This window comes from Pseudorca crassidens, chromosome 18 (assembly GCF_039906515.1).
Source record: "Pseudorca crassidens isolate mPseCra1 chromosome 18, mPseCra1.hap1, whole genome shotgun sequence".
Lineage (NCBI taxonomy): Eukaryota > Metazoa > Chordata > Mammalia > Artiodactyla > Delphinidae > Pseudorca > Pseudorca crassidens.
Window position 1 is genome coordinate 25,014,153 of NC_090313.1, and position 20,186 is coordinate 25,034,338.

The 20,186-nt window shown below is 32.6% G+C and overlaps 1 long non-coding RNA gene across 1 annotated transcript in view; it reads left to right on the forward strand.

Moving 5' to 3' along the window:
• The first annotated feature begins 257 nt into the window (after nt 1-257).
• The window catches only part of LOC137210859 (uncharacterized), a 34,626-nt gene continuing 14,697 nt past the window's right edge, over nt 258-20,186 (forward strand). Inside the window, exons 1-2 of the long non-coding RNA XR_010936753.1 lie at nt 258-372; nt 12,856-12,897. This is a non-coding gene — a long non-coding RNA (uncharacterized lncRNA). The remainder of the gene's footprint in view (nt 373-12,855; nt 12,898-20,186) is intronic.

Here is a 20,186-nt window from a genome sequence, read left to right on the forward strand (position 1 = left end):
AAACACACAAAACTCTGTTCTTATTTCTTTCTTTGTCAGTGTTGAGGTTGCTGAGTCACAGACTACATTCTTAAGCAGGAAGTTGTACATTCAGCTGCAAGCAAAAGTACACCTCATTCAAATTCCTCTAACCCACAGAGGCTTTTGTTAGTCATGCTGTAAGTCCAGATATAAGCCTTTTTAGGGCTTTTGACTGCTCAAAGATTTTATTAACACCTCATCTTCCTGTTTTCCTTCTTAACTGCTCTGGCATGTGTTTCTGTTCTGATGGCTATGACATGACTTCTGTCAATTCAGTTATTATATCCACATTTGAAAAGTAGAAGTGCAAGGTACAGCAACAAAGGTTGAAGCGTGGAAGGACTCCTTACAGTAAGTTTCTCCCTTTAGTAAACTTTCCTGGAAGTTAAGAGCAACTTCAGTTTATACCTTATTAGCCAGAATTAGGCCAAAAGACAAGCCCTAGCTACAAGGTATTCTAAGAAGTAAGTCTATATGTTCAATATCTATGGTAGATGAAGTTAAGAGAGAAAGACTATGAAGGACTTTGGAATAGTCAATATACAAAATCAGCTTTAATACTTTTGTGTTTTATCAGTGTTATGCTATATAATCTGCGTTAAAGTATGCATGTTTAATTTATTTATTTGTGTGTATGTTTCTCTCTCTCCTTCCCTCCCTCTCTCTCTCTCTCACTCACACACACACAATCACAATCACAAGTAAGCATCACTTTTCTATAGTGGCGATACTCTAGGAGGAGTATGTACAAAGCACTTGAAGAGGAAGCAAGGATTCATTCTTCCTAGACAAGACAGAAAGCACCTGAAAGGAAAGGTCATATTTGACTAGGCCTTGGAGGAGACATGTTCAGGAGCTGCAGAGAGAAGGGCAGATTAAAGGACATTGCAAGAAGGAGAATAGTGCATGGTATGTTCTGGGAGATGTAAGTAATTTAAGCTTTCCAGAGGTGACATTTTTCACACTTTTTAATGTAACACTTTTTAGAAGTGAGTCTTTTTTTTTTTTTTTTTGTATTTTAATTCATCTAATGAACCCTTGGCAAGATGAGGATGCAAAGATGCAAACAGTACTGAACTTTACCCTCAAGGAATTTGTAGTTTCACATAAGTTATGGCAGTAATTGTGAAACAAAACAGATATTTTGAAATTTTACTTAAGTGACCTCTGGTTTAAAAATATACAAACCTCATTGAGAAAATTATCCTAATGATAGTCTATATTTATTATTTTGTAACAAGGTAACAGAATGTTGTAATCTCCAGGTATCTTTTAAAAGAGTTGTTTGAAAAGGGATTTAGGATCATAAGATGTTAAAATTGTATGTGGTATTTTTGTATATATGGGTAAACTCAGTCTTGTTGTTGTCGTTTGTTTTATTTTCCAGATCTATTAAGATATAATTGACATACAGCACTGTGTAAGTTTAAGGCGTACAGAATAATGACTTCATTTACCTACATCATGAAATGGTTATGAATGTGCATATTTTTAATATAGATTTTGAGGCATTTTCACAAATGTATGCACTCATGTAACCATCACTCAATAAAGACATAGAACATTCCATCACCACAGAAAGCTCCCTCAGGTCCTTAGGCAGCAAATCCCCCCTAACTGGTTACTCCAGTCTACAGCTGATTTGACTTTTATCATTACAGATTATTTTTTCTGTTCTAGAAAGTCAAATGCATAGAATCATATACTATGCACTCTTTTGTGTCTCACTACTTTTACTATGGTGATCTTGAGATCCCCCCCCATAATGCTAGACTATTAGTAATTGGTAACTTTTTATTGCCCAACAGTATCCTTTTGAAAGAATTGTCCTAACCTGTGTACCCACGCATTCATAGGTGGATATATTGGTCATTTTCAGTACACAGTTACCATGAGTACATTTGCTATCAATACTCATACATGAGTTTGGTAAATATCTAGGACATGGAATTGCTATGTTATAGGTTAAGAACTTTTTAGTTTTATAAATAACTTCCAAGTTGTTTTCTAAACTGGTTGCACTGTTTACTCTCCCTTACATAGGGCACCAAAAGTATAGTTGTACACATCATAGTCAACTCTTGGTATTTCAGATCTTCAAACTTTAGGTATTTTAGAACATATATGATATATCTCATTGTGCTTTTTTTTTTTTTAACATCTTTATTGGAGTATAATTGCTTTACAATGTTATGTTAGTTTCTGCTGTATAACAAAGTGAATCAGCTATACATATACATATATCCCCATATCCCCTCCCTCTTGCATCTCCCTCCCACCTTCCCTATCCCACCCCTCTACGTGGTCACATAGCTGATCTCAGGAGCTAATTTCCCTGTGTGATGCAGCTGCTTCCCACTAGCTATCTATTTTACACTTGGTAATATATATAAGTCCTTGCCACTCTCTCACTTCGTCCCAGCTTACCCTTTCCCTGCCCGTGTCCTCAAGTCCATTCTCTACATCTGCATATTTGTTCCTGTCCTGCCCCTAGGTTCTTCAGAACCTTTTTTTTTTTTTTTTTCTAGATTCCATATATATGTGTTAGCATACGGTATTTGTTTTTCTCTGACTTACTTCACTCTGTATGACAGACTCTAGGTCCATCCACCTCACTACAAATAACTCAATTTTGTTTCTCTTTATGGCTGATTAATATTCCATTGTATATATGTGCCACATCTTCTTTATCCATTCATCTGTTGATGGACACTTAGGGTGCTTCCATGTCCTGGCTATTGTAAATAGTGCTGCAAAGAACATTGTGGTACATGACTCTATTTGAATTATGGTTTTCTCAGCATATATACCCAGTAGTGGGATTGCTGGGTTATATGGTAGTTCTAATTTTAGTTTTCTAAGGAACCTCCATACTGTTCTCCATAGTGGCTGTATCAATTTACATTCCCAACAACAGAGCAAGAGGGTTCCCTTTTCTCCACACCCTCGCCAGCATTTACTGTTTGTAGATTTTTTTTTTTTTTTTTTTTTTGCGGTGCATGGGCTTCTCACTGCTGTGGCCTCTCCCGTTGCGGAGCACAGGCTCCAGACGCGCAGGCTCAGCAGCCACGGCTCACGGGCCCAGCCGCTTCGCGGCATGTGGGATCTTCCCAGACCGGGGCACGAACCCGTGTCCCCTGCATCGGCAGGCGGACCCTCAACCACTGCGCCACCAGGGAAGCCCTGTTTGTAGATTTTTTGATGATGGCCATTCTGACTGGTGTGAGGGGATACCTCATTGTGGTTTTGATATGTATTTCTCTAATGATTAGCAATGTTGAGCATCCTTTCATGTGTTTGTTGGCAATCTGTATATCTTCTTTGGAGAAATGTCTATTTAGGTCTTCTGCCCATTTTTGGATTGGGTTGTTTGTTTTCTTGATATTAAGCTGCATGACCTGCTTGTAAATTTTGGAGATTAATCCTTTGTCAGTTGCTTTGTTTGCAAATATTTTCTCCCATTCTGAGGGTTGGCTTTTTGTCTTGTTTATAGTTTCCTTTGCTGTGCAAAAGCTTTTAAGTTTCATTAGGTCCCATTTGTTTATTTTGTTTTTATTTCCATTTCTCTAGGAGGTGGGTCAAAAAGGATCTTGCTGTGATTTATGTCATAGAGTGCTCTGCCTATGTTTCCCTCTAAGAGTTTGATAGTCTCTGGCCTTACATTTAGGTCCTTAATCCATTTTTTTTTTTTCTTTTTGCGGTACGCGGGCCTCTCACTGTTGTGGCCTCTCCCGTTGCGGAGCACAGACTCCGGACGCGCAGGCTCAGTGGCCATGGTTCACGGGCCTAGCCGCTCCGCGGCATGTGGGATCTTCCCGGACCGGGGCAAGAACCCGTGTCCCCTGCATCGGCAGGCGGACTCTCAACCACTGCGCCACCAGGGAAGCCCTAGAGTTAGTTTTAACATCATTTAAGCTGAGGTCTCTAACTTTGTTATTTTAAGTGTTTTGATTTTTCATGTAAATTTAAAAATCAGCTTGTTGATTTCAGCCCACCCCCCCAAAAAAAATTCTGCTTAAGATTTTGAATGAGATTGTGTTGAATTTATACGTTAATTTAAGGATAATAAACTTCTAAACCATTGACTTTTCTGATGTATAAACATTTTGTAGCTCTCCCTTTATTTATATATTCTTTAATTTCCCTCAGCAATATAATTTTATTGTAATGATATTACACTGATTTTGCTAAGTATATTCTTGAGCACTTTTATGTTATTGTATTTTTTTAATTTATTTTTTCAATTGTTTATTGCTGGTGTACAAAAATATATTTTTTGTACATTGACCTTGCCTCTATTACTCAACTAAATTTTATTATTTTGCTAGTAGTTTATTATTTCCTATCTTTATGGAATTTATTTATTTATTGTTTTTATGTTTTTATCTTGTTTCATGGGCTGTGATATTGAGTATGATATTGAGTATAAGTGGTAAAAGCAGAGTTTCTTTTTTTCCAGAAATTAGGAAAAAAGCATTTAGGCTCTCACCGTTATGTGTGCCATTAGCTATTGCATTTTTGTAGATGCATTTTATCAGGTTAGAGAAAAAACTTTTTTTTTTTTTTTCTTTTGATTCTGAAGTATTTATTGTCCTGATGGCACAGGGTGTTCACTGGGCAGCTTGGCTGCAGCCCAACTCCTCCCCTCCCCCCATGTGCTTTTACACATGTGTGTAAAGGAGAACCTTTTATTGTAAAGAGATTTTCAGTCTCTCGGGGAATAGGACCGGGGTTTTCTGGGGCCTCAGTCTTGGGCACTGGCTTTCAGAGTGGCTTTGTACTTCCCTGTCATTTCCTTGGGCAATGGCACCAGGCCCGGGCAGGGCACCTGCCCCTCCATGTCACAGATACACTCCCACAGCCAATAATTTTGGGGGCCAAAATGGGCTGAGTGAGAAAGCTGTTTTTTTCTCCTGCTCCTCTTTCTCGAGGGTTTCCTAATTCTTCCCCAGAATCTTTTTGATGTGCTCCACGATCTCCTTATTGCCCTTGGTCTCCTAGTTAGCAGAGAGTTTTTATCACAGAGGGATGTGGAATTGTGCCAAATACATTCTCTCTTTTGAGTAAATGTTCATATGATTTTTTTCCTTTATCTTATACATGTGATTTCTATTTTGTTTCTTTAAAGTTTTCACAAATTTTCATTCCTAAGACGAACCCTACTTTTTCATGATGCATTATTCTTTTTGATATATATTATTGTTTGTTTTGTTGAAATTTTTTGTATTTATGTCTTTTGTAGATAATGTTCTGAATTCATCTTTATTCTTATGCACTTGTCATCCGCTGATAACAGTATGACACTGACCTTATATTATTATTTCTAACATGATCCATCCCTCGTGTTTCTGTTCTGTCCTCCTCTGAAATAATTTATTTAAGATTAGGGTCAGTGCTTTACTTTTCAAAAGACAGATTTTTTCAAATTAGATATCCATCAAATGCATATGATTGGATGAGTTTTATTATTCCTTGGTCAATACCACGCTTTAATATATCTTAAGTAATTTCTTTCTAATTGATGGGTGAAAGATTAGACAACATATTTAAATATTTGCAAGATTAACACTTTTTATATATGTTTATTGCCTTCTGTGCTTCTATTTTATTCTTTTCAATCCTTTGCTTATTTTTATTGTGCTAATTATGATTTTTATAATTGTAATACAGAAACTTTGTATTCATATAGCCATATATCTTTTATCATGTGTCCTACTAATATTCTCCATAAATCTGTATGTAATATTTCACTTAATGCTATGTTTAGGAAAAAAGAAATTTCAAATTTATTTGTAGTCAAGCATGTCACTGTTACTAAAATTATTTTTGTAAAATTTAACTCCTTTTAAAAAGACTTTTAAAACATTAATATTGTAATATTTAAATATTTCATTTATTTGTGCATTATAAATTTGCACTATACACATGTATTCATGTTTATATTGAATCTATTTTCTTATGCTAAATATAAATATGTATTCACATATATTTTGATTAATTTTAGAACTAGTGAGACTATTGACAGCACTGAATATACTATAGAAATTTATAATTTTCACCTTAATTCCAAATATCTTAACTCTTTGCAAGTTTCTTATTCTTTTATATTTTTCTGAGACTTGTATTCACTGTCTCTACTCCTAAGAAAACCAAACATTCTACTACTCTTTCATCAGATTAGGGACTGGATTATTGTTATTTTAGTGTCTTATTATTTCTAGGACATGTTCAGAAGACTAAATGCTTAGTAATTATTAGCTAAGCTGCTTGATTTTTCTTAGGGATAAATTTTTATCCCATACAGAGAATCAAAATTTATTTTATTTGGTGCAGGTCTCAATGGCATTTCTGACTAATATAATAAAACTACCTATTTTATGCTGAAGCATGTTCACTTTGTAAACTTAAGCACATTTAGTGAGACTCATTTTATGACATTTAATGAAGAAGTCATTTTAAAATTTACCTTTAGAAAATTCATCTTATATAGTCTTGACCAGTCTTACTTTCACTTACCTCATATCTTGGGAAGAGCATATCATACATAAGTAGATACACACAGACACCCCTACTAAGGAGAAAATATGTTGCAATTTTAAAATAAATATTTGAAGATTATTTTTAAAACTTTGAAATTATGGTACTCATTAAGGTCTGCTTTTGTAAAAAGGCAGAAAAGAATTTTTTTTTGCAAAAGGAGTTCAGTATACTGGACATTTTATGAATTGATTAAAATATATGTGTGTGTGTGTATATTGTTTCTCATGATTTATTTATAACATTACTTGGAAATAAATTAAATTTGGGGAAGTTGCTTCAGGACAAGAATTTAGGGTTAGAGAATCTTTAATTTTTTTTTTCAAGTTGGAGACAGAATTATAAGTTACAGATGTTTATAAAATTGAAGAAAATTGTATAATGTATGACAAAACAGTGTGAGTCTGCTTCATCTTTGCCAAGGACAAGACTTTCCCCAACAAACTAATTACTAGCTCAGGCTGGTTATTTCCTCTTCCAGGGTAATTAATATTGCCTCCGTTCTGTCATGACAATCCACTGCAGCCTACAAAGGAGCTGAGCATCTCTTCTCTAATATCCCTAGGATACACTTCAAAACTTTGGAGGAAATAATTTTTATTTATCATTTTTTCTTTTTGAATTAATATGTCTATATCTTTGAATAGTCTCAGCTCATCCTCTTTACAGGTAACATCTCTAAGGGGTTTGAGTGTGTGTGAACCAAATTGGAGGAGGGTATAAAACAACTCAAATAAGAATTATTTCAAATTTAAAGTTAATTAAATCTCTGCATTGAGAATAATCAAGAACTTCTGTTTCCATTGGATGGAACATTTTATTTGCACACTCTTTCCCAATATTCTGAGATTTTTCATTAGTCACAGAGCTAACATATCTGACAACCAAGTGGCTGATATTTTTAAAATGATATTATAAAAGTGTTAAAGGAAACTTAGAAGAATCCCAAAGTCTAAACTTTTTCACAATGAGCTGTATATCAAATAATGTTTAATTATCTCATTTCTTATTATTTTAATTACTTTTTTCTTTGTCACTGTTCTTAGTGACTACACCCTCTAATGGAATATAGCTCTTAATAAGTAAACCTAGGGCTTCCCTGGTGGCGCAGTGGTTGAGAGTCCACCTGCCGATGCAGGGGACATGGGTTCGTGCCCCAGTCCGGGAGGATCCCACATGCCGTGGAGTAGCTGGGCCTGCGAGCCATGGCCGCTGAGCCTGCGCATCCAGAGCCTGTGCTCCGCAAAGGGAGAGGCCACAACAGTGAGAAGACCGCGTAGCGCAAAAAAAAAAAAAAAAAAAAAAAGTAAACCTAAATCAATAGAAAAGACCAAGTACCACTGACATAAATCTACTAGTGGTGTTCCTGATATGTTTTTCTGGTTAATTAACAGACTGTAATACCAAATTTGTTCATAAGCATTCAAAAACAAAAAGGAAAAAGTTAGTGAAATTAATGAAACCTGGTCAGTAAAATGAGTAAGGTATGTTTAATAAAACCAAAAAGATATCAAAGACTAATGAGTATATCACAAATTCAAGATCTAATTTATTTACTCATATAGAGTTCAATCGATACGTTGTGATTCTTCTAAATAGATAACTAGCAAATTGTATGGCTGTATAACAACAGCTCAATATGATCCAACCTTTAAAGATCATAAGTAATAAACATATACCGCTTAATGGTACTTTGTATCAGCTTTTATAATTAATTCTAATTCACATATGCATATTTAGAATAGTATCATCTGTTAACAATATGTTTTAAAATATTAAAAACTACCAAATTTCAACATCAGAAGTGATACCTAGAAATCTTAAGGGCCAGATGATAGGGTGTTAGAAATGACCTGGGTCAAGGTGCACATGCCAGGTGATTGTTCAATTGTTGTCAGTATACTTGAGTACCAGTTGTGTGTATTTCTTTTAATGACTTACAAAAATTACATTCTTCCTGTCATCAACTAATATGGAACATAACTTTAAAAAAATATTTTTACAATAGATATATATTTTCCCTAAAAACTATCTGCTTAGTCATAAGAGAAGTAAAGGTCCACAAAATAAAAATTGTATTACTTTAAATTTGTGATAACTAACATCATATAACTTCACAGAATAAAAAAATACAAGAATGTTCACTTATTTTCTGAAATTAAACAATACAAAACATATTTTCCATGGCATTGTATGTTAAATGTCATAAATTTAGTTTTACACAAATTTCCTAACAAAAAATTAAAATATAGAGCTATCTCAAATTATAAAATTACAAATAAAAACCTAACCTCAAATAAAGAAGAGTTACAATATTAAAGACAGAGTTACAATATTAAAAAGACAAAGTTACAATATTAAAACACTTTAGCTGTCACTCAAAATCAAATGCACTATACCTCAAAGACTTAGAAAATACTGTGTGACTTAGAATTTCTAAGCCAAGAGTTAACTGTTCCTGTCTCAAACTTTCATGACTCTTTATTCTAGCATTCCTTATTCTATCATTGCATATAATTTAAAAAATTATCCCTAACTTCTTCTTTCAGAATTTTGTTATCAAAGATGATATTATAACTTAAATTTACTCTACATTAAAACTGTTGAAATACTACCACAGGTCCTGCATAATGATTATTCCATCTGCCAACTGTCATTTTTCTTTTGATCTATGTGTTGTTATATACAAACTGTGTTATAAATTTCCACACACTTGGAAATTTTCCAGGTATCTTGCTTTTATCTAGTCTCTAATTTTACTGTGGTCAGAAGATATATACTCTATGTTCTAAATTATTTTAAATTCATGGAAACTTGTTTCATTGGTTAGAATATGTTTTATCTTGTTGTGTCTTATGTGCATTTGAATGGGCTGTGTATTCTCTTGCTGTTGAACAGAATGTTCTAAAAATGTCAATTAGGTTAAGTTGATTGATAATTTGTGCTAGTATTCTATATGCTTACTGATTTTCTTGTCTAATTGTTTTAATAAAAGCTGAGAGAAGAATGGAGAGATCTTCAACTATAATTGAGCATTTATCTATTGCTTTTTTTCAGTTATACCAGATTTTGTTTTGTGTATTTTGAGACTGCAATTGGGTGCATATACATTTAGGACTGTAGTGTCTTCTTGATAAATTGATCTTTTATTACAGTGCAATGTCCCTCTTTATCCCTGCTATTATTCTTTGAGTTCTACTTTGTCTGATATTAACATAATTATTAAGGCTTTCTTTGTATTAATGTTGCATAGGATATATTTTCTCCTATTTTAACCTATCTGAATCTGTTTATTTAAATTTTGTTTCTGTAGACACCATATAGTAACTTAGGTTTCCTTTTCAATCCAGTCTGACAGTCTGTTTTTTACTTGGGTTATTTGTATCATTTATATTAACTTCAATTTTTGGTGCATTTAAGTTCAGATTCATCATCTTAGTATGTTCTCTTTAAAATATTTTCCTCTTTTCCTGCCTCCTTTTGGATTAACTTTTTAAAAAATAATTTGGTATTCCACTATATGTACATAATTGACTTCTTAGCTGTTCTTCATTGTTTGATCTTATTTTTCCTGTGGTGAGGCTAGACTTTACAACATGTGTCTTTAATTTATTATAAAATACCTTCAAGTAACATTATACCATTTGCATAAATTGGAAAAATATGTGAATGCTTTTTTTTCTCCCATAAAATCACCAAAATCACAGGCAACAAAAGCAAAAATAGACAAATGAACTACAAACTTAAAACTCTGAGCATCAAAGAAACAATCAACAGATTGAAAAAGTAACCTATGAAATGGAAGAAAATATTTTCAAATTATATATCTGATAAGGGGCTTTTATTCAAAATAGAGAAAAAACTCCTACAACTCAACAATGATAATAAGCATAATAGTAATAACAATCCAATTTAAAATGGGCAAAGGACTTTGGCATGTCTCTAAAGAAGACAAACAAATGGAAAATAGGTATGTAAAAAGATGTTCAGCATCACTAACAATCAGTGAAATACAAGTCCAAAGCACAATGAGATATCATCTCACATCTGTTATGATAATGATTATTTAGAAAACAAAAAGGATAGCAAGTATTTGTAAGGATGTGGAGAAATTGGAATCTAAGTACTTTGCTGGTAGGAATGTGGAATGGTGAATCTGCAATGGAAAAGAGTATGGAGGTTCCTCAAAAAATTAAAAATAGAACTATCATATGATCCAGCAATCCCACTTCTGCATATATATCCAAAAGAATTGAAATTAGGATCTCAGAGATATATTTGCACTCCCATGCTCATTGCAGCATCATTCACAAAAGCCAAGATATGAAAACAACTTAACATCCATCCACATATAAATGGATAACGAAAATGTGGCGTATGCATACAATGGAATATTATTGAGCCTTTAAAAAAAGGAAATCCTGCCCTATGCAACAGTGTGGATGAACCTTGAGAGTATTAGGCTAAGTCAAAGGAGCCAGTTCCTGAAAGATGAATACTGTATGATTCCACTTATACTATCTAAAGTTCTCAAACTCACAGACACAGAAAGTAGGATGGTTGCCAGGGCCTGGGGAAAGAGGGAGTGGAAAGTTGTTCAATGATTATGGAATTTCAATTTTGCAAGATGAAAAGGTTCTAGAGATCTGCTGTACAACAATGTGAATATTGTTAACACTACTAAACTGTATACTTTAAAATTATTAAGATGGTACATTTTATATTTTTTACCACAATAAAAAATAATAATAGCAGAAACCCAGAATATATAGAATCTCTTTGTACTATCTTCTCAAAATTTCTGAGTCTAAATATACTCTAAAATAAATATTTAAGTTAAACAATTAAAATTAAAATCTAGATTTGAAGGTAAGTGCAAAAGAAAATACAGACAACTTTTTTTTTAACAAACGTGGAAAAGCATTTTTAAAATGACTTCTTGTAAATGATTATCTAATCATTCTCTATAAGCATTTCAATAAAACCATTCATATTTTTTTTAAGAGTTAATTTGGTAGCAGACATGGAAACGGTGTCTAGAGAAGGCAGAGGGGACCTGTATTGTTCAACATAGGACAACACAGGTGCTCTGAATAGTAAATTAGTAGGATAGCAATGGAAGAGAACTGTGTGGAAGAAATAGGAGAAAGGAGTTGAGATGAGGAAGATAAAGTTAAAGGACCAAGTAGGGGTCATATTGTGAATGGTTAAGAATGGCATGCCAAGTGTTTGGACTTTATTTTGTAGTATATGGGGCACTGTTAGGGAATATTTGTAGGAGATATTGTATATAATCTCCCAAGTTCATTTCACCCTCCCCCACTGTGTAGCAATAAATATGTCTGGGGGAAAAAAACACCAGCTCCAGAAGCGGGTACAAATCAGCCTTCAGCAATCATGGTCATCTCATGTCTTTTACTCTTTTGATACATAGATGGAAAAGCCCAAGCAAATTTGATTCTGTGAAAGGAAGAAGAGGTTTATCAGTGGCTTCAGGATGGAAAGCATACTTACTATTAAGATAGAACACTTTAGATGAATCAGGAATCTTGGAACCCTGGCTGGTACCGCAGCCATCTAAAACCACAAGGGGAAGAATCCAGACTAAGAAAATAGAGCCAAGAGAGCTACCGTGATGAAGTTGTGCATAAATTTCAAACTACCACTGTACTTTCAGTGCTGTGAGCCAGTGGGATTCCTTATTGCCTGATCTAATATGAATCACATTTCTATTTCTTGGAGCTCAAAACACCCTACCTAATAAATGTTTTAGCAAGGAAAAAAAAAACAATAAATGATCATTTTTATAGCGTCAATCATCTTTTAAATATATTTTAAATTAGTAATTGAAGGTTACTATTATATTAGTATTCTATGCTGCATAACAAATTATCACAAACAGAAGTTTAAATAGCCTAAATTTATTATCTCACAGTTCTAAAGGTCGGAATTCTGGGCACAGCTTAAATGAGTTCTCTGCTTTAGAGGGCTCACAAATCCAGGTACATTCAACAACACAGATGACCTTACAAAGAAAGCAGTGCTGGGTAAAGGATGCAAAATAGTACCTATTGTACAATTCTATTAATATGAATTTCAAGAATAGTCAAAACTAATTGGTAGTGCTAGAAATTAGAACGTGACTCTTATCTAGTATGAAGATTGATGTGAAGCAGGGAGGCACGAAGGAAATTTTGCAGTGTCTGGATTTTTAAAAATTTAAATTTGATAAGGTTTTGTTAATAATTTTTGCATGTCTGTTCATGAGAAATATTGGGATGTCATTTTCTTTTCCAGTGATGACATTGTGAACTCTGGGTTTTGATGGCTGCGTCAAAGGTATGTATGAATGTTTGTGTGAGAATGTTTTCTCCTTCTCCAATGTTTGACAGATGTTACCTATAGTCATTAATAGCAAATCTGTTATCTTTAACAAAGAGCTATTTAAATTTCCCATCTGTGCGTGTGTATGGGTGTGTGTGTGTGTGTGTGTGTGTGTGTGTGTATGTACCTTGTTTAAAGAGTAATGAGCAAGCTTTCATAACTTGTATTCATCTAATTCCAAACAGAATTTTACAAACATAATAAAATTTACAGGACTGACCCATACTTGTACTGTTCTCTCTATTTTGTTTATAGTAACCTTAGTAGATTAAAAACTGTATTCTAGATATAATACTACTACATTCTAACTTTTTAAAAAAATTATTATTTAGGAAATGCAAGAGTGAAGTAATTGAGAAAAATTTTTGGAATTTTTCCTTCATTCCCATCCAAAAGAATGTTAGGCGGTCACTAATGAATTTTATGAAATTCATGGTACTATTTACATATTTATTTTAAAGAAAAATGGAAAAATATATGACTTTGTCAAAATCATCCATTCTGTCTGGCTATGTAGTATATAGATGGTTGAACAAATACAATGTCTTATATGCAGAAATTTACAGTAAGCAAATTATTCCAAGAATCTTCTTAGCTAGATAAGATGATAAATATTAGAGTATAGTAATTTGCACAATTTTTTCAGTAATTTACCAAATGGGTGATGTAACAAAACCTACATTTTTACTATTCTATATGTAAATGTGTATAACATCAGGGCACGTCAGTGCCTGGTTTATTTTTGACAAGGAAAGAGAGTTCTCATTTCTAACTTCAGTGATAAAGCTGGACTTCACATATTAATTAGTCAACAGTTTAGACTAACCCATTTTCTTTTAAAATATGTAACAAATATCTTTAAGAAATTTCCTTTGCATATTTGCAAATATTTGCAAATTTCCTGGCATATTTGCCTTCATCAGCAACATTATAAGACAATGCTTTATTACATAAAATGTTCTAATACTGGAAATTTTAAATGCAGTGATTTTTTTGTTAAAGGAGTTTTTGGTGCTGCCTACCCCCCTATAGCATCTCTTAATCCACATTAAAATATTCTGATTAAGAATAGAGTGGAGTCTGGTTTTCAACTATATCCTCTCTCCATTTGCAATATAAGGAGACAGGGAACATTCATAGATCAGTTCCTTACTGTTAAAGAAAGGGGTTGATAAAAATACTTGTTTTATATATAAAATTGCAGTAGAATCAACTAATGAAACCTTGTGCAAAATGTAGGCTTGCCATTCACATAGAAAGTCCCTGAACTTGTGCAAAATGCTAGTTCTGAAATAAAAACAGCAAAACAGCAAAAATACATTATGAAACATGACATTTTTGTGTCTGTTGCTTTATGATCAATTTAATCCTTATAGAAACTCTTTTAATATATCCTACCAAGTATTATTATTACCTTTGTGAAAGGACCTACAGGCCTCACTTCCTTTTGCTCTTTTATTTTCATTAAAAATTAAGAATCTATCCTGAAAATAAGAATTGTTAGTTATTACTCATTGTTGGCTGAACACTCCAGCAATTTAAGAATCATAGACAATTCTAAGCAATGATTCTTTGTTATAATAAGAAATAAACACAAATAGGGAAGAATTTGTATTGTCAAAGTGGATATTACTTATTAGAACATAAACTACTCTATATGTTTGTCACAATTACGGCTTTTTGGCTTATAATCCACAAACTAAAATTGCTGAAATTGGCCTTGACAGGCCCAGCTAATTGGCTCCCAAGGAGCCGTTATGTTCTACCTGGTGAACAGTCCATGAAGTACACAGCCACTTGTCCAAACAACGCACAGAACTAATTACAAAGCAGCAGGAGATATCACATGATAATAGGCCATGCACTGTTACAAGTACATAATAATTCCATACCCAAATTGTCAATTACAGTACTCTTGCTACCTTGAAGAAATGGTATTGTGCAGGAATGATTACTTGGGGACCCTCTCTGAGTAGAAGCCATGCTATTTTTATTGTCTTAAATGACTAATTCTTCTTATTTTCCCTAGGACATTAGAAACCCTATCTAGTCACCAAAAACAAAACAAAAATTAAATAAATCAAAAAGAAATAAAGAAAAGTATCTTTCTGCTCTGCAGTCAGAAAACGAAATATGATTCAAAAGTTATTTATTTAAAAAGTATAGTGTTATTTCTCAATTTTATTCTTTGCAATTTACCATGCTACAATGTTTTATTAAATTCTTTAATTAATAACCAATTTTAGGAAATAGTTAAGTTATGGTTAATTATAAATTTAATTTAATAAATATTTATATACTTACTATACCAATACACACATAACAAAGAATATCCTTACTATCATCCTTTCAGAATGATCAGTTTATATTCATACAAAAGTGCTCTGCTTTAGCTGAGCGAATCATTTGAAAGTAATTAGCTCAAAAAAATAAATTTTAAGCTCAATTTATTCCAGACTAAGTCTGAGAATTTTCTCTGCTTACTTAATTACCTTCTTTCAACAATTCATTTTATAATCAGGTTCAGTCTTATCCCAGAGTTGTTTGATCTTGGTTTGGGGTCATTAACTCTGATCTGTTCTTGTCTTTAAGTGAAAACATGAAAATTCTTGTAATTAGGCACCCTTCTAAGGTTTTTATTTCTTCCTTTCACTTGTTCTTCTTGAAAAATAAAATTTAGAGGGCTTCCCTGGTGGCGCAGTGGTTGAGAGTCCACCTGCCGATGCAGGGGACACGGGTTCGTGCCCCGGTCCGGGAAGATCCCACATGCCACGGAGAGGCTGGGCCCGTGAGCCATGGCCACTGAGCCTGTGCGTCCGGAGCGGGAGAGGCCACAGCAGTGAGAGGCCCGCATACCGCAAAAAAATAAAATAAAATTTAATATTTTTTATTTAATCTTAATTTAAGCCACATATATTTCAAAACATAGTTTTTTAATCTTTACCCACTAAAATGGAGTATAATTCTTTAATTCTTATCTAGTTTATTAATATTAGAATTTCTCCTTAACTCAATGCCTGGAATTCTTTGGGGGAATAGAAATGAAGACAAAGTGAGAATTAATATCCATATGAAGGGTCATCTCACAGATGTTGTATATAATGAAATGAAAGATTTATGCCCCAAACGGGATTGAATAAGAACGTTCAGTCCTCTGTAGCTGTTTAGAACATTCAAAAGGAATTTGAAATCTAAGCAAGCCAGTATATATCAGTTTATTTTATGAATCATTTTACCTTACAAATGTGATTTCTGCTAAAAATCCCTTATCTGTTAATTACTATTTATCTTAAACAATTCAGAATTTGCCCATATAAAATGAGCATATGACATGAGGCTTGAAGTTACACCTCTCCTTGTTGGATCGACTTAAAGAAATTCATTTTTAAAAACTTGTTTCTGCGATTGTGATTTGGATTCCTAAAGTCCCCATACCCTAAGCACAGATATTTTCTATGACTTTTTCATTATCATGAATGTTCTTGAAGCAGAAATACTATTCAACTTGAGGCCATATTGTCACAGACCTTAAGCCATAATTCAAAATTATTCATTATATTAGTTAACGTGTTGAGAAAATTTCACAAGAGTCAGGGAGATATATGATTTATTGTTCAATCCTTATTTCTGTTGCTTATTTGAACAACAGTTGGAGGTTATCCAAACCCTCTCAATCTGTGTCTTTTCAACTTTACCTAAGGAAGGGATGTGCTTTGGACCTGGAAATAATTGGGTCTTACGTATTTAAACCAATAAAAAGTTATTAGTCCTTCATGCAAATTTTATTTTGATAGAGGCCTTTTGTGTAATATAGCTAACTACATCTAATTGTTACATCTTAAAGATGTTTAATTTCTACCACATCTTAAAAGTGAAAAGGCAATCCAAGGAATAAGAGGAAATATTTGCAGAACATATATCTGATAAGGAGCTAATACCCAAAACATATAAAAACCTCCTACAGCTCAACAACAACAACACAAAACCCCAAAACTATGATTATATAATGCACAAAGGACATGAACACATATTTCTCCAAAGAAGACATATAAATGGCCAACAAGTATATGAAAAGATGCTCAACATCATTAATTCTCACAGAAATGCAAGTCAAAATCACATTGAGATATCACCTCACATAAAGACACTAAGTATTGGTGAAGATATAAAGGAGTTGGAACCCTTGTACACTGTTGATGGGAATGTGAAGTGGTACAACTGTTATGGAAATCCCCCCCCCAAAATAAAAAGATTGAACTACCATATAACCCAGCAATCTCACTACTCGGCATATATTCAAAGGAACTGAAATTGGTATCTTGAAGAAATATCTGCACTTCCATGTTCATTGCAGCATTATTCACAAATAGCCAAGATATAGAAACAACTCAAATGTCCATCAAGAGATGAATGAATAAAGAAAATGTGGTATATTTATACAATGGACTATTATTAAACCTTAACAAAGAAGGAAATCTTGACATTTATGACAACATGATGAACCCTGAAGACATGCTAAGTGAAATATGCCAGTCACAAGAAGAACAAATAGTCAAATTCATCCAAATCATAAAGGCAGAGAATGGTGATTGCCAGGGGCTGGGGGGTAGGTGAAAATGGTGAGTTGTTCAAAGGGTATAAAATTTTAGTTATGCAAGGTGAATTAAGTTCTAGAAATCTGTTGTACAACATAGTTCTATGTTAACAATACTGTATTGTGTACCTAAAATTTTGTTAGAAGGCTAGATCACATTTGATGTGTTCTTACAAAACAGCAAAACAAAAACCAAAACACCCGAAAGGCACAGGAAACTTGTAGAGGTGATGGATATGTGTATAACCTTGATTGTGGTGATGGTTTCACAGGTATATGCATATATCCAAACTCGTCAAACTGCACACATAAAATATGTGCAATTTTAAAAATATCAATTATGCCTCAATAAAACTGTTTAAAAAAAGCAGCAGCAAACATGGTTTAGCTCATGAGCCAGTTGGTTATTCTTTCTTTCTTTCTTTCTTTCTTTCTTTCTATCTATCTATCTATCTACCATCTATCTACCTATCTTATTTGATTAGAATTATGAACCCAAAATAAGTGATCAAAGCTTTATGGAAAGGTAAAGATATAAAGAAAATGTTTCTTTATAGAAATACACCCACTAGTTTTTAGTTCTGTTTTTGATTTCTTTTACTAAAAGATTTTTTGATAATAATACTCCATGGATTTGAGATATTTTATTCTTTACATTGCTTAGTTTGAGAGTTATTAGTACAGCTTTTTTTCATTGAAAGATATAGGAAGCATTTGTATTTGATTTATAAATTTATATAAATGTGGGTTACCATCTACGCAGATACTACATGAATGATCTAATATGGATCATTTTTATTTAATGATCACAAAGTTCAGTTGTCATTCAGGAAAACTGTAAAATAATGGAGATATTTCATTCGTGAAATGCTATTAACTTTTTATCCTTAGCCAGGCTTTTTTGAAGTTCTTTTACTTGTTACTAGTGTAAGATAATTCAATTTGAATACTCTAAAAAGAGCTTTCACAATTTATTTTTACCTTGTAACACTGACTATAATTATGAGTTATACAGTTATGAGTATGCAGTTCTAATCTTTAAATTACAACTGCACAAAATACACATGAGAATATTTTTAGTTTTTATTGCAAAATATTTCATGCAATAAAATAAGAAGAGGTAGTTGAAGATGTGTTTTAATGTGTGGTTAACAATATAATAATGTCATTTTTGGCTATCATAAGCAAAAAAAAAACTTAAGGGAAGAGTCAATTAGAAACCAAGTGTAGAAATTTATATCAATTGTTACCTCACAGTCCCAAAATTTCACTTCTCTACTCACATCACTAACCTCACTCCAACTGATGCACTGATAGCAGATAACTATTATTAGTTATTTCAATATTTTAAATTCCTGTCCTTTATCGATAACTAAATCTACCTTTATCATTTCTCTTCAGGTACAATAGCAAATATCTGCTTCTCCGATTCAAGGTTAATATTTCCGTTCGTGCTATTGCTTTTATCCTCTCCCTAATGCATCCATAATCAGCAGCCACTCCTTCTGAACTGGTTTTTTAACTGAAATAGATATTAATGGTTTAGTTTTTCTCATTAAGGGAAACACCTTATAAAATAATCTTTTTCTGTTTAAATGTCAATGAAAAAAATACGTATGTGTGTGCATTTCTGTTTATGCATGTTTTACATGTGTTTTATCATGTATATATATATATATACGCAGAAATGTATACAAATATATGTGGGTATATATGTGTGTGTATATATATAAAAGTGTATATATATACACATATATATATGACTATATATATGTATATATATATATATATAGTCAAAAAGTTTGGAAACCACGTCTCTAATCAAGAGGTAGTGATTTTTATATTTCTTTTATGCTAATTTATTTGAAACTCATATGCATAAAATTATATACACAGAGAAACACATATTCAGAGATAAATAATAATCTCTCAATTTTCTTTAATATTTCCCAGAGATGTGGTATTTTGGAAAATGAAGTGATGTTAATTGATAGAGATCGATCATTTAGGAGCATACTGATTTATAAATCAATAACATCTTTCTTGGCTCTTTAATTGATATATATTTATATTCCAATCAGGATCATATTAAAAATGTCATAGTATAGGTATTTTCAGACTTTGAATATGATCTCACCATAATTGGAATTTTTTGTTAAACGGCCAGGTGCAAAACAAGATATTTTTTGTTCTCTATTATTATTGGGAGTTCATATTTTTTTGATATAAAATTTTCCCTTCTAAACTATGCAACTGATGATTCTGTAACATGAAATAAGAATATATTTTGGCTTACAATTTTTCTAAAAGTGATTTCTAGAGACATAAAAAAATCAGAGAATATATCTTTAATTATGCCAGCTTTAATTTATGTAGAGTATTTAATATGCAAAATTTAAAAGCAACAGTTTTTCATGTTTAAAAATTTAAGAATCCACTTGCCTTGTAAAATACCACAAAATAAATCTGAATGAGACTTGATGTTTACTTTTCTATTAAAATGTATTACCTGCTTTTGATTGATATCATGTTCTCTTCCTGAATATTTGGATATTTATTTGCTCTAAGGTTTATAGTATAAAATTGCCATCATATCATCATTTTCTTAAAAGTCTTATATCTATACTTGCACTTTAAATACTTGTTATAA